Source organism: Spea bombifrons, chromosome 4 (genome assembly GCF_027358695.1).
Source record: "Spea bombifrons isolate aSpeBom1 chromosome 4, aSpeBom1.2.pri, whole genome shotgun sequence".
Classification (NCBI taxonomy): Eukaryota; Metazoa; Chordata; class Amphibia; order Anura; family Pelobatidae; genus Spea; species Spea bombifrons.
The window spans coordinates 10720471-10736752 of NC_071090.1; the positions used below are offsets into that span (position 1 = coordinate 10720471).

At 38.6% G+C, this 16282-nt stretch overlaps 1 long non-coding RNA gene across 1 annotated transcript; it reads right to left on the reverse strand.

The window, feature by feature from the left end:
• Positions 1 to 14953: 14953 nt before the first annotated feature.
• Positions 14954 to 15754, reverse strand: LOC128491826 (uncharacterized). The gene is made up of 2 exons (XR_008354040.1): positions 15599 to 15754; positions 14954 to 15184 (listed from the first exon to the last, which is right to left on the reverse strand). It is a non-coding gene; the product is annotated as an uncharacterized LOC128491826 (long non-coding RNA).
• Positions 15755 to 16282: the final 528 nt, after the last annotated feature.

The following is a 16282-nucleotide window of genomic DNA, read 5'->3' on the forward strand; positions in this document are numbered from 1 at the left end:
TAAAAGGTTAAAATACATTTTCCACCATCAATCATATTTAATTTTCACAGTAGCTTGAATAGGATGGGCTGTGGTGGGTAGTAACCGGTCCCTGATCAGGAATATTTGGCTTCCGCCATAAGATATGGATTGGAATGGGTCTGCTTTTCACATTTATGTTGTAAGCAGGGGAGGCCAAAGACTTTACCCTTCACAGCGAATGAGATCAAGGGGTTAAATTGGCATATTTCTGGTTTAAATTTCAAAGAGGAGTGTTAATGGGTTAACTATGACTCATTTCATGGGTTAATTTTATAGGAAGAGGCTTTCTTCATCTTCGTTTATTTTTGATCTGTCGCAAAAGAAAATTGGTTAAATGGAGCAATTTAATGTTTTAAGTGTAGATATAGGAAATCTAAAGGGAGAACTGCATATTCTTCATCTCTAGGATTGAATGTAAAAGTCTCACCTCTACAATCAAATAAAAAAAGAAACAAAAAAACAAGATTTTAATGTAGCATTTTATTTCACACAGTAATTTCATAAACCAATGAAGGCAAAGTCATACATTGACCTAGAGGGCCTTGTTCCATATAGAGAACAACCGTAGTATTTTGGTAGGCACATTCAATTTGGTGATAACAAGTACAATAATTTGGAACACATCATCTATTATATTTATTAAAATAATATTATTGTTAATAATAATAATTGCACAAATTACAAAAAGAGAAGAATGCAAAATTACCAATGACATTAAAAACAATAATATAAAAAATGAACAATATACGTACAAACAAAAAACATACTTGTACTGAAGGAGACGTGAGCCCTACTTGCAGTATTTTAGGAGGGTTGGGGGGAGAATGAGACTGAAGGTAACTGACCGGTTGGGCGAGGATAATTTATATGTAGAGAGGATCAGGTGGCCTGGAGATCTCAAAGCCTTAAAGGGGCATTAAGCAAACCTTAATTATATGAAATATTATGTTCGCACAATCTTTATCTTAAAGGGACGGTTTACTATCCCAACCTCAGTGGTCTGATGACTCTCAGCACTGATTGGCTGCCTATAGCAGCCAGTCAGTGGCAGGAAGACACTCCTATTTAAATCAATGGGAGCGCTTTCAGTGCCTGGGTTTCATTAGCTGCCCAATGTTTGCCGAGCCAGCTGGCATCCCTCAGTGTTGTTGCTCATCTCCTTGGTATGACAAGCTAGCCTGTGTAAAAGGCTATTGCGCCAACGATACAGATGGGTCACCACACAGTTCCATTCTGTACTCAGCTACCACAAGAGAATGTATTGACAGCATACAAATACCTGAGGTATCCCATGACATAGTAAATAATGAAGGAGACCTCAAAGGAAGAAATGTCCTTTGGGCATTTTGCCTATAATATAATTTACTAGGGAATTAATCCAATAACCCATAGGTTGATGAATACACCAAGATTCAAATCGTCACCAGTTCTTGATCGTAGTATAAAAGATTATTCTTTAAAAAGATTTGTCCTAAATCACCTTCCTAGAGCTGTACGCTTTTATAGCAGGCGTTGTTCATAAGCAACATGTTCTGGTGACATTAGCACTTTTACCACCAGAGGGACCTGAAAAACATTGTTCACAAAGCAGTGACTAGAAAGAATACATTTTCTAATCAAGGTTGCTAAAACCATCACTTTAAAAACATGTATTCTGCATGTGTGTGCTTTTCTGCTCTGGCCTTGGTGCATACATTGTCATTGAACACTGAATCTTAATGTCCCTGTGTCAAGTGGAGGACTATTTATCAACCCTTGAGTGAAGCATCAGCAGATATGTGGCAAATTCAGTGTCTGTGGTGTACAAACTCATGCACTTAACAAATCAGGAGATTGTGGGTGACTTGAACATTTTAACTTATCATCTTACCAATGCATTACAAAGAACCAAAATCTCCTAGAAAAATAATTTAATTACTTAAAGGAACACTTTAATGTCCTTGACAGTCTCACCAAAAAGGAAAGCATATTAAAGTACTTTCCACGTACTTTAACATGCATTCCTTAAAAGTAATAAATAAAATCAATTACCTTATTGAGAATCTTCTTGGGAGCTGCAGCAACGACTATTCTCACCACTGAAATAAATTAGAGTGCTTTCGTTGCATTTGCATTTGGTAGTTTTATAAGATCCCCCCCGATCTTCTGCACAGAAAATAGCTGGCGGATAGAAAGGGGCAAGTGGATATGGGGGGATTCTGCAGTACTTTTAGTGAGAGATGGAGCTCAGAGTTCTCAGGAGGCTTGGGACAAACCCTCAGGGAACTCTTTTACACAGTGTTTTTAAATGCTCCTAAGAGTGACCGAACAGGGCCCCTAAGCCTCCTAAGCCCCTTTTTAGACATATCCAGTGTTTTTATGTTATTTGCTTTTTTTGTTGCTTTTTTGCAAGTTATAGGGCAATAAGTACAAGTTTCATATTGCTATTAAAAAAAAAAAAAAAAACTTTTTTCAAATCTGATCATCCTGAGCCCATGTGCCATGTGGGGCACTTTTGAAGTCAGTCAGTTCAATTTACCACACCATATAGGTTTAAAAAGTAGACACCACCAGTCTATTTCAACTACCACTACCAGCTTTTGTCAAACTTCATAGCAGCATTTGTTTTGCATTTTTTTCACACACATTGTACTTTAGGTATGGATTTACAGCTCCTGGTATGTGTCACTGCCAAACAAAACCCAATATGTGTTCAGCAATATCCTCTGAGTACAGTGATACCATCCATTCATAGGTTTTGGGACATCTTCAAAAGCGACCAATTCCATTTACCCCGTCAACAATCATTTTTTAAAAATAGTTACCCAAGGTATTTCAAATTCTGGTATTTTAACTCTTTTCATGCCAGAATTTTTTGGAAATTTTTTTTGTCACTCTCCATTGGTACCCCGCAATTGACACTGCTCCCTCAAAATCACCCCGAAATAGTGACTCTTTGTCAGGTGGGCATTGCTGGCCATAGAACTGTCTGGAAGTGATGAGATTATATTCCTGATCCAATTATGTTTGTGTGTATAAATAGCTATGCTTGTTTCAAATAATCAGAGTGCATGTTTTCCACCTCAACATTAATTGTGTCTGATGATTGAGGTGGGCTGCTATAACAACTAGTGCCAGCACAGCTCCATTAGACTGCTGTCCCGCTATGTCTCGCCAGCACTAGTCTCGTCCAGCTATGAAAGAGGTTAACCGCTGGTGTCTCGGCAGAAGGATGCGCAGTTTGGCGGGAGCACTCATATATATATACTGTATATACATACACACACATATATATATATATATATATATATATATATACACACACATGTGCGGCCGCCATGGCACAGGGCGCCATGGCAACCGGGGAGCCTGCCCGGGACTTAAATTAGTGAGAAGGTTCAGGGGGGGAGGCAGTGAGAAGGGGCAGAGGGGGGCAGTGAGAAGGGGATGGGGGGGCGCCAGAGGAGTAGTCCGCACAGGGCGCCAGAACACTTAAGGCCGGCTCTGCATATACATATAGCACACACAACATAATCCCAGATTGTAGAGGCTATAGTTGACAGATGTACTCTCTCCAACACATCAGCTATTAAATGGTTAACAGGCTGGCAGTCTGTTACATTTAAATACATAGAAGACCATCCTTGATCTGTGAAATAGAAGATATGCCAAATATTGCACACTGCATGACACATACTAGAAAAAGCACTATGAATATCTAGTGGCCTTGCTACCATCAATCTTTGTTATTGTAAAGTAATTGATATCCTGAGGGTCTTCTTGTATTAAAAATAGTGGCTGACAGGTGTAATGACAAGTGATGTAGAAAGTATCTTATCGCTTGCATCAGACATCAGCCTGTGCAGACCAACCAAGCAATCCCATCACATGCTTTCCTACCCCCCTCTGCTTAAATGTCTAAAGGTGGGCATTTAATATATGGCATATTAGCATGTTACGGTTTCATTTTAGTTCCGTCTGTGCTTCATTTGCTCTGAAAATACATTTTTTATGGATGTGCTGCCTGACAATGTATGTTAGAGATTATCTCATTTAATACACTGTGTCTTGTTCCCCTGACTACCTGTACGTGTACCAGTCAGCCTATAATAAGAAAAGTGGCGAAAAAAATGCAAAAAAAATAAAAAGCGTGCATTGAAATAGCTCAAGGGAAAGAACTCATCCTTTTGGCATATGTTACAGTCAACTTCACCTCCCTTTAGGGAACACGCAGGCGTCCTGTCCAGATGTTGTTAAACTTTACATGAGTGTGTAAAGTGCTGACACGGTGAATTAAATGAAAATACCTTGTTAGTGAGTGGGGAAAAATCTAACAAGAATATATGTTAACTAAAATTCTTATTAACCATCCTCTGCGGAAATAAAATGATGAGCAATAGTTAGTAAATCAAGTGAAAAAAAAATCAAAACAGGTCTATCTTCATGTGGCGTACAGTACAATAAAAAAGTGATTTGTAAACCATGATGTTTTGAGTACAAATGCATCAAGTCATTTCTTGACATGACCGTGGAAGGCAGAGATAATTTATTAAAGCCCTCTGGTTTAAAACTGTTAGAAAACAGGTGGTAGCATAAATTACTCTTCATTTATAATAGTACAAATTGTATCGCTCCGTGTGCTTTTTGTTGGTGTAAATTCTGGGATATGAAGCTCTGCATGTGCAGGTTTTGTACTGGATGCTTGGCTTAGCAATGCTGATAGCTAATGAGTAGATCATTTAATACACAACATTTCACCATACCAAGGAATTAACCTCACCATGAAATGTCCAAATATTAAATATTTAATAACCTGTACATATTCTATACAGGGCTGGTCCTATTATGCAGGAGAACAATGGGAGCGTTGAGCTGTAGGCAGAAGCTCCATGTTTATGCAGAAAGATGGAGCTGGAGATATGGTTCACCTATGAAGCTAAAAACCCTTGCCCAACCCTTAATTCTGACAGTAGGGCTCAGCAGGGCCGGCCCTACAATGGAGCCGACTGGGGCAATTGCCCCAGGCGGCACTTTAGAAGGGGCGGCACTTTGCCGCCCCAAGCGGTTTTTTTTGTTGTTGGTTTTGAAGCGGAGGAGAGAGAGAGGGGCGCCGAGTGGTTTTCGCTTACCCGCTCGGCGCCCCCCTCTCTCTCTCTCTCTCCTCTGCGGCGAGTCTCCCTGTTCGGTCTCGGTGCCGGCTTGTAATGCTGGGCGCCGGAAGTGGCGTCAATTTCCGGCGCTCAGCATTACAAGCCGGCACCGTGGCAGAGCAGGGAGACTCGCCGCAGGACTCTTTAAAGGTAAGTACCGGGGGGGTAAATAATGGCGTCGTCGAAGTTTAAAACGCCAACGCCCCCCCCCCCGCGTCGGCGGGGAGGGCGGCATTTTAAACTTCGCCCCAGGCGGCGTTAAGTCTTCGGCCGGCCCTGGGGCTCAGTTGGTGGTTCCCTGGTGGCTTGCAGTGGTCTATCTGCAGCAGGCAATACCACGTTGGTGTGTAGGAGGTCTACATTGCGAGTCATGAAGTTCTCTTTTGAGTGCTATGTCCCTTTAATTACATCCATTTCCACGTGACCTCTTGCTGCCTATTTAAACCACAGATGGTTTAAGGATGGTGCTAAGTTGTGTTGTGTGTGCGTCATCTAGTCATTTTGGAGTTTACAGTTACTATTGTTTCCATGTTGCTTTTCCCTGTTCTCTGCCAGACCTCTTTGCTTATCCGGCTATGTAATTGGCATAACCCTGCCTGTTTCTGACTACCTGCTGCTCCTTCTGTAAGGAATTAATGTCAGTATCTGTGTTATTGATTACTCTTTTCACTATTGACCCTGCCTTGAGTGCTTATTCTGGTTAGTGTGCCATGCCTGCTCGTATACAACAAGGTGTGACGTCACTAACCTACCATAGGTATTAAAGTCAGGTTATGAGTTAATGGAAACACATTAATGTCCTTCAGTTGTTACTCCAGTAAATTTCTCCTTAAAATATCAGCCATGATCTTTACACAATCAAGGCTTTAACATGCAACCGCTTGCTTGATACACCTGGCGGCACATTCTGCTCATGGGGCAGCGAGTATCCAGCCTCTGTCCGCATATCAAGGCACCAGATCAGCAATGTGAGTTGCAGCAAAGGTAAGTAACCTGCACCATCTGGCACCGGTCCACCAGGCATTTGCCTATTTGTCAGATGGCCAGTCTGGGCATAAACATAGTACTCATGTCTATCATAATTTTCTCTGTCCACAAGCTCATCTATTCTCCCTTGCAGGCCATTCCTCATTCAGGGATTCACTAAAGGTTTAATCTTCTGAGCACAAGAATGATGAGGGAAGTGTTGCTAGACATTTCTCTGTAAATCTCTCTGGCATTGGAAAAGTTTTAAACTCGCCTGTCAAGTACCAGACCTCATGTCTCCTCCCCAATTCTGTTATTAAAATTTGACTCATGTTCCTTATCAAGTTGTCTCTCTCTGTGATATATTTCATTCTCCCCAGCTATTTTCCCCACCTCCCAATCTATCCTTTGCCTACTGTATCTCTACTATGGGTAAAGTACCTGTCTGTCTTTATTTAATAACCACTTGCACCCTTTGACTACTAAAAGAGTGTTTACCACAGTAGATTGATGGTGCTAGATAGTGACTCACTCACAGTTCTGGTGGTGAGACAGTAGATACAAAGAGTGATCATAACATGCATCCTATTCTTTATTTAAAACGTTTTTACATTAGACTCAAGTACGTTTCATACATACTTTTCCAGACTTTGCTGGGCATGAGGGCATAAGTGAGAGTGGGTGAGCTTAAGAGAGCGCAATTGAGATTGTGAAAAAATGTGAGTGAGCATGTGAGTGAGAGTGTGAGTGCGTAAGAAATTGTTATTGAGAGAACATGAGAGAGTGTGATAGCGTGAGAGTCTGAGAGTGTTAGAAAGTGTGAGTAAGAGAGTGTGAGTAAGTGTTCCACCACCTGGCTAGCTATATAATGATAGGAGTTATACTGTACCACCATCTGCGTGATGGTAGGAGTCATAGTGTACCACAGCCAGGCTTGGTATATATTGATGTGAATTATACTGTACCACATTCACGCTTAGTATATTGTAATGGGAGTTATCAGTGCCTGGCTCTGGATATAGTGATGGGACGTATGCTGTACCACCGTCTGTCTGCTTGCTAAATAATGATAGGAGTTATATAGTACTATTGTCTGTGTCACGATGGGAGTTGTATCCTAATTTTGTGGGTTTGGTAGAGTGAACGGGGCTTTGGACAGCGGGTGTGGTACATTTTCAAACTGTGCTTCAAAGTGTCCCTGGAATTTTTTTAAATGTTAACTATTTTCACTTATTGACATACATTCTATAATATAGGAGTCTGAGATTGTTAACCTGTTACATGTGTTTATTTACCTTTCATGGAGGTCCTGGTAAATGCTTTCCAACTTCCACCCGTATTAATGGCTTGACAATAGATGTTTCACTATATAGCCCATGTCTCCGAGATCAGAAATATTGGAATATACCTCACACAGAGAGAAAGCAAGGAGCTATCATCATATTCATACATTAGAAAGAGTTGAATGTATTTGTAATATGTATATGTAATGTATTGTTATATAGGTTTTTTCTAGTTCATCAACACCTCTTCTACAACTGTGTTGTAATGTCTACGATGTTTAAAGGTTTGCAGTTAAATAAATGTTTAATGATATACACAAAATCCAGTGGCCCGTTCCTGTTCTAGATCTAAATAGCTGTGTCTTGGTTCACGTTGTTAAATGTGTGGCGTTTAGTCCTTACTTATCTGCCTGTGTATAATGCAGATAAATGCAATATATACCAGTGGTACATTACCAAATACCTTGTGTATACCCAATAATAAAATATACAGACATCATTAACAGCAGATTAGGATTAGATTCAATGGGCCCTCTTGTGTACTTAGATGCCTTGGGCCCCCATGCCCTGCAGGATCGTCAGGGGCCGTTGGTAGGCTTCTAAAACGACACAGCAAGACAGACAGCTGAACCTCATTTCAACGCCAATTATAAAACACCATATATATATATTCTAAAAATATTCTTAATATTCAGTTAGCAAAATCAGGATTGGCGGCATGCTGTGAAATATTATGCTCTATTGTAACCACATGAAACATAATATTGAAATATTTTAGTTTAGCTGGACTGGTATTATAAGCAGAGGAAAAGATGAACACTGGTTGATTAATTTGTGAGCTTCTTTAAAGAAATATGCTTTTAGTCTTTTATTAAAGACTGAACAGTTGGTAGAGAATCCTATTTCATTTAAGAGCGTTTACTCTTTTGGTATATGAAGTTTAACTTAAAAGTTATTATAAAATGATATACATTGTAACTGGTACACTACATAGACACTATAATGTCTTTACTGTAAAGGTGTTGCTCATTTCATACATTGTATACTATCGACCTGTGCATTAGGATTAGTACCAGCTTTGGCAAATTCGCCATTTGTACAACGCCGCGAAAATTAGGTCATACCCCCCACAAAGTGGATGAAAACAAAGCAAAAACTCTGAACTTTCATCCGAAATTTGCAGGCCCTTTCATTCACACGCTCTCACACATTCAATCTCTCATTTTGGAGGAAGTTTGCACCGGGTTATGTCCGCATGGCTGCAAATAAAAACAGAAGATAAAAGAGAGAAGACAGAAAATGAAGAACAAGAAGATGGGGAAGCAGAGGAGTTAGAAGTGGTCGGCAGAGAAAGGAGGGAAACATTTAGAGAACACGAGAGAGAATGAACAAGAATGAGAGTATCTTGAGAGTTTGAGAGAATGAGGGTGAATGTAGACACAGGGCAACAAATTTTGCTCCAGAATTAAAAATATCCACAGATTTTCGTCAGAACCGAATGGGCAGGGAACATAATTTTTTGCCCCAAAACAAACAGAAATATTCATATGAACTGTTTTTTGCCTGGTTTGCACATGTCTAGTATACAATGACCCCAAAAGTGAATTGTGGATGTCCATGTTTTGAGCCCATTCACCTACATAGTGGTGGTTAATGACAGTATTCAAAGAAATGTATGCATTTGTAGGCTTAATGTACAGAAGAAAGTTTTATTTAAAAAGCAAATATCTAAATTCTTCAAAACAGATGTAATCTATCATAGTAAAATAGGTCAGGAATATCTTCTAGCCCTCATGAATACATACATATCTAGTTACTTTACTTTGGCTGGAAATTGTAGATCGTTTTCATCAGTGTGTTCTGCTGGAAGCATTGAGCCAGCTCCCTTTTTATTGATCTCTAGCTGTGCGCATAGAACCTATAATCTCAGAACAATAAAGTGAACAAATTGTTTGCAATTTCCAAAATTGGAGGATAAGGAAAAGATGATAGGTCCCAATAATATAAGCCATTACAATAAAAATACAGACAGGGCTGCACCTAATACAAATGGCAGAAGGCAAAGTTGAGCTATTAGGTTGCTAATATGTAAAAAAAAAATGGCCTAGCGGATCTATATGGTATTCAAATATTACAATGTGGCAATAGAATAAAGGCACACCTGAGAATCCTCCTGTTTGTGGTTTGATGTAGTCCTTTATCAACGATTGATCAGCCTAAATCAAACATAACCAATAGGTGTCATTTAGATGTTGTCAAACTACAATTCCCATGAATTTTAGCAAGCATTTGGCTGGACACAGTCTAGGTCGGGTTGCCATATCAGCTATTTTGTCCAGGACGCATCTCATTTTTACTCCTTTAAATAACTGATTTCCTTCTGTGAGTTTATATATTCCACATAAGTCGGGGTAGCACTATAGGTGGTGGTCACCAATATGTAAAAATGTGATATATCCTGGAAAAAAATAACGATATGACATCCCTAGGTCTGGCAAAATGACCATAGCAGTTATAGTTTAAAATGTACTAGCTACTTGCTTCGGCTGTAAGCATGCTCTGAAACTGTACATTTTTAATATTTTTTTAGTGGTTGGTTTTACGTAATACCTTTCTCCCCATTAATGTGTATATTGTGATTGATCTAAATATATTTAAATTACGATGTGCTGTTATAAGGAACAGGAGTGCAATTTTCCTTTTTATTAGCCTTCACTTCAGGACCAGCCTCTAAATTGTCCCAAAGGCAACTTACATGCAGTCCAATGACCACCTGTCAGTTTTATGGCAAGAATTTTTTGACAGAGGCAACATCACTGATATTCATATATTCTCCACCGGGTAATCATAGTACCTATTTGATTGTGTTGTGCTTATTCACTATAGATGAATTCTTATTTATAAAATTATATATATATATATATATATATATATATATATATATATATATATGGGGCTGCATCTGGTTTGTAACATATGCGCCTGAATATATTAGTACATGCTAGCATTTGAATGTTTAATGTGCTAACAGAATATATTTTTACATAATATTTAGAGATTAGTGCAAAATAATATTTCGAAAAAATAACTGCCATAGTGTTTCATATTGCTCTGCTTTCTATTTTATTTATCAATAATTGGATTTGAGGGAAATAAGTAGAAAATCAAGAGATAAGGGTATTACCATACTGTATGTACCTGCACTTTCTTATCCCATTTCTTCAACCAGCTTTTTCATCTATTATAAAACACACCGTCGTCTCTCCCTTATCGTGGCTCTTGTTCTTTCCCCTTTTTTCTCCTCTGCTACAGCTATGAAACCCTCTGGCTTCAGCATTCCATCTAAGTTGCATGCAAGAGTGGCTTTCAGAGAGAATCAAACCAGACTGGCAATCCAGCACCTTCGTACAGCTCAGATAATCATTCACCCTCAGGCTTTATAGGCTATATAGTGAGACATGATCTTGTACCTTTCACTTTAGAACATCAGTTGTGCCTGGGCCCATTGACATTTGTTTATTCTTTTTATACAGGACTTACAGGTGTACTTCAAGGGGAACTGCTCTCCTTACAGCGTTAGAAAAACCTAATTCATCTAACTGCCAACATAGAAGCAGGATTTGACATTAGAACCATTTGGCCCAACCTAGTCTGCTGTATCTTTCTGATGTAAAGACTCAAACCTTGATATTGTTTAAATTCCCTCGCTGTATTAACCTCTCTCACTTTTACTATCGTGTGTTACTATTTCTCCCATTTAAATAAACATTTGGTTTGAAGCAGTCTCTTATTGCTTAACATCATCCTTACAAAGCCTCCTAAAACCTACAATCAACAATATGCAAATTAACAATGAGACAGTAAGGTAACCTTTGGCACTTTAGAGGTTGTGTACTATAATCCCCATTATACATGTGCAGGTGTTATAGCATAGCCCTTATCAGCATACAGTTAGGCAGTAAGCACATAATGAGCCTGACATAGGTGGTACAGCATAAATCCCATTACTATATTGTATATTGAGCCAGACACTGGTGTTCGAACAGCATAACAGTATAACACCCACCAATATACACTGAGCCTGACAGTGGTACACCACAACTACCATAATTACATAGTAAGCCAGACACTGACTGTGGTAAGCATAACTCCCACTATTATATAGTGGCCCAGACACTAGCAGGGGTACAGTACTCCTATCTTCTTCATAGTGATCCAAGCAGCATAGCTTCCAATATACTTCCAATATACTGTTACTGAGAGTTACCACAAAATACTTTCTGCTGGCTGAGCATCATGGGATCTTACTCACACTCTCTCACTTATTCTTACGCATTTTATCTCACTCTCTCTATCAAAGTCTCCCTACCGTTTTTTCATATATATGGAGAGGGCATCTTGAAAGAATGTTGCCCCAGGGCCCCACCTGACCTTGATCGGCCCCTGAAACTACCTACCCATATCCGAATACAATCTGCCTAAATACGGATGGAGAGGAGACTGTTGTGTATGTTTTAATAATGAGCATGTAACCTTTAGATATCAAACCAAGTATGATTTATGTAATACACCATAGGTAAAGAAAATTAGTTTTCATTTTCATAAAAACACAGCATACTTTTATTTCCTCTTCTGCAAATGTATTTATTTATTTATTTAGTTTTATTTATGTACTTATTTTCTGGAGAGCCTAATGCTGTTTTTGAGTCACTGTGGAAACCATGTTGCAAAATAGAAATAAATGCATTATTCATAGGAGCTACAAAAACAAATTAAATAACCGTCTCTGATACATTTGAAGTGTGCTGTTACATTTGTTTTTCATTTTATCATTTTGTTAACCCATTGTAAAACCATATGTTCACTGGCCTTTGTGCAACATTGCTAATGATAATAAAAAACATACACTGGGATCCTCTAAAACATTGTATTTTAACAGACAAACAAACTATGAAACAAAAACCTATTTTATTAAATAGGTTCCCGCTTTACAATGACACAGAAACAAAACTATGGAAGCATCCAGTATAGAAAGGGCAATATTACATATAGACATAAAAATAGAATATCACATTCTGTGGTATATATTATGATTTATTGGCCACAAATAAGTTTAAACACAATAAAACATAAACTGTTCTAGGTTAGCTATGCTAAATTCATGATTTGGGGCACCGCTTGAAGGTTTCTATTTACTTGTGATTGAATATACAGCCATCAAGGTGTCTACAGTAACATGAATTTAATGCACCAGTGACACGATGACTGGATCCATTCTGATATTAAATGCACATAGAGCTTATGCCAAATGTGTTTTGGACTGCTTTATTGTTGGGCAGTTTGGCTCTACTTGCCACACTGGCCAAATGTAATTAGCAATCTTTCAAATATTTAATTTAAGCAAAGCCACAGTATTCCTGGTTGTGTAATCTGAAATCATTTTCATTTTTAGCATGGATTTGCATACGTCTTCTTCTATATACAAGATCAATAATAATATTGTTTAAATATTTAAATTTGAGTATTCTTATCAGTTAATCATACTGTAGGCATGAAAACAATAAGCTGTAAAGAAATAAAAACTGACCCTAAAGTCTGATTTATAGAATGGAAAATCTTTAGTAGCGTTAATTTTTTCCCCTTATTTAGCAAAAACCTAATGATAAATGCCACTTTTAATTATCATACGAATTTACTTTCATTTAAATGGTCTATTAAGTTTCATTGACTCAAACTGATATGAAACTATGTTCTACCAAGTATGTTTTTTTAAAAAAAAAACTGCAGTGTGTTGAAAGAGCCCCCTTGTGGCAGTTGGTTGTACTGCATCGAGGCAGGTTCAAGTGATTACTAAATTTATTCATTATACATAAATGGCAGTCAATTTGTGATTTTCTATATTCTATCCTACCATTCCCTGTACAATAGGGAAATAATATATTGTTTTAGCTGGACCTAAATTTCACCTGACAATATAATTTATCATGTTAGCACATACATAAAGTTGTTCCGTTTAGATTGCTAATTTTTCTACATATCATAAACAGTGGCATATTCTGGCCTAGGACTATGAGGGTGGTGGCAGATCGCCCTATTGAGTGATCTGGCTCCATGGCCCACTATTGCTCCAAAAATCTCCTTTGTAACCAGCTCATATACACTATAAATCCCTGGGCCTAGTCAGCATTGCCTCCATAGTGAATTACTCCATGTCATGTTTCCTTAGAATACAGCATAATTAAACCTTATGTGGAATAAACCTGCTAAAGTTTATTTGCGCAAAATACACTGTTAATGTTTAGTCTATAAAGAACAGCACCTGTAACCTCCACCACACCTGCTGAAAGCTTATAGCATGCTGTCAGTGAAGAAATTCTTTTTTACATCACATCAAAACTTCTGACACTTGAGCTAGTGCCCAGAGTCTAAGAGCTCTTCTAAGTCCAAAAGCCCATAAAGTGTACCATTTTGTGCCGATTAAACCGAATTCTCAGGTACACTTGTTTGTCCCATTGAGTCACCCCACTGCCCCGCATTTTCAAGTAGCGGGGATCATGGGCCATTAAGGATCAGAGGATTTCCCCTGACTGGCCCAGCGAGCTGTACAATTGATTGAAGTCTGTAGTTTTGCAGCACAGACCTCAGTCTGTCAGTCGTCACCTACTGACATATTAAAGCATAGTGACAATGAATAATATGACATGATACCACTCAAGGTCCATATAAAATCCCAACCACACCACACTAAACCAGAATAACGGTTTGCCAAATAACCTGCCTTCCTCTCCACTACTTCAAGACCTTGCTACTAAAGAGGATACTGGTTAAATTCAGGCTTCCAAAGGGAAAATGGTTCAGCTAGAACATGCAGTGATGTTAAATTTTGAGGTATTGTTTTATGGTAGGGGCTTTAGAATACGGGGGGAAACATGAGAGGTACTCTAGGAAAAGTAGTGGGATTATTCTCTTAACCCAGACGGCACATTGGGGATTAACACAGTGGTCTGTAAACTTTATTGATGGGCCCTGACAAAACCGAACACAGAACCTTCTTACCCATGAATGGTGGAAGGCTTGTTCCTTGTAGTGTGGTGACAAGGGATTATGACGCCAACGATACGGGCACTACACCAAGGTTTCATCGTTTAGGAACGGTGCAAACAGGGCTAAAGTTTCCACTTGGCCGACTGGGCATGTTCCTAGAATTCTAATATTTTATAGGTGCTGATAAAGGCAAGGCACGCTGGGATTAGTGGTAGTCCTACCCATTCTCTACCCATGTTAAGGTCCATCCATTTACTTCTAAATAACCTTTTTTAATCTATTTTTTCCTGGTTGAATTTGAATTTTGTCTTAATGCCTATAGGTGCTTGAAATATAAACAAATAACTACAGTAACATCAAACATCCCGCAGATCTGTGTTAGTGGCCCCCAACATTCATGCACCTCAGTGATCCAGCTAGTGCTATAAGGTTTGTCTTGATTTAGTGCTGGCCCTGACATCATTTTAACATTTAGACACAGCCATGTCAGTAATAAAGCTCACAGCTGCATTATTCTTGTTTAAGACATTTAATTTTCAATTTATCTTAGAATAAACAATTTTTTAAAACTGAACCTGAAAAATTAGCTTCACAACTCTATGGCGAATACAATTTCTTGATAGAAAAGGTCATGTGTTGCCTGCAGTTATGATGAAGCATTCTTCAAGATTGATCAGCCAAGAGTTTGCACAAGACACGGGAAGAGTTTGCTGATCTACATTCTGTCCTTAGGATATATCGCTGCTTATAGCAAATAGGGAAAAAAGTCATCTTTGTCATATAAGTCACCGTTGTACAACGCTCGATTAAAGCATTTCTTTTTCATTCAGTCAAGCAAAAAGAAAATCACATCACGCTATAAAGTAAACATTCTGACATTAAATCGTTTGTTGCTAGTATATACTGAATTAAATATAAAAGTTTATTAAAGAAACCCACGTGCTTAACCAATGACACATCACTGCACATTGCAAACAACCACTGATTTAGCTACAGTTCTTATAGTAGTATAAAGTTACAAGGGATCGTTCTCCTTAAACATAAGTTTCTTTTACAGTATATAAAATAGCATACTGAAGAAATGAATTATAGGAGTTATGAGGCATGCCTATTACTGGTTCCAAAGGTCAGATCCAGGCAGCTCCTCCAACTCACCAGTTTGTCTGCTTGGGTGACTAATGTACTCCTTTATTGTGTGGCCGCCATCTGGATACATGCTTATGTTGATATAAAATGATACTGCGCAGCCTCACGTATCCCTTGATTTATCAGCCGCTGATGTTACAATGCCAGGACCCATTTTCATATCGACTCTGGTCCTGCAACAGGTTTTTTAAAAGAGGTTACAACTGGTATGGCCAAATGAATTAAATATGCTTTATTCAGCCATATAATAGATGAGAATCCCATCTGGTGAGTGTCAAACAAGACCCGCCCCACCAACGCCCATGTACACGCAAAAAAGTGTTCCCTGTAATTTCAATGGGACTCTCTTCCTGCCACTTATTGACAAAGGGCACCACAGCCATCATAGTGCATGTGATGGGTGGAGTGTCCCTTTAAGTGTGTTGTCTGCCAGATGAGCTGCTTTATTATGGGGATACATGGCTAGGCTTGCCCAGCTGGATGTTCCCTTATTACTAGCATTACTAGAAAATAACTTGTTTTTTAATATTTTAACTTATTTAGAACACTGAATTTAGGATTCTGAATTAGTTATTTAATACTTAAAATTTGGAAATATGCTCCCATATCAGCGCTGTCAAGCGGTTCTTGATGTTCTCATCTTTACTCATGGATTATGGCTAACCCTAAACTCTAACTGTGCCACCTCTGCCC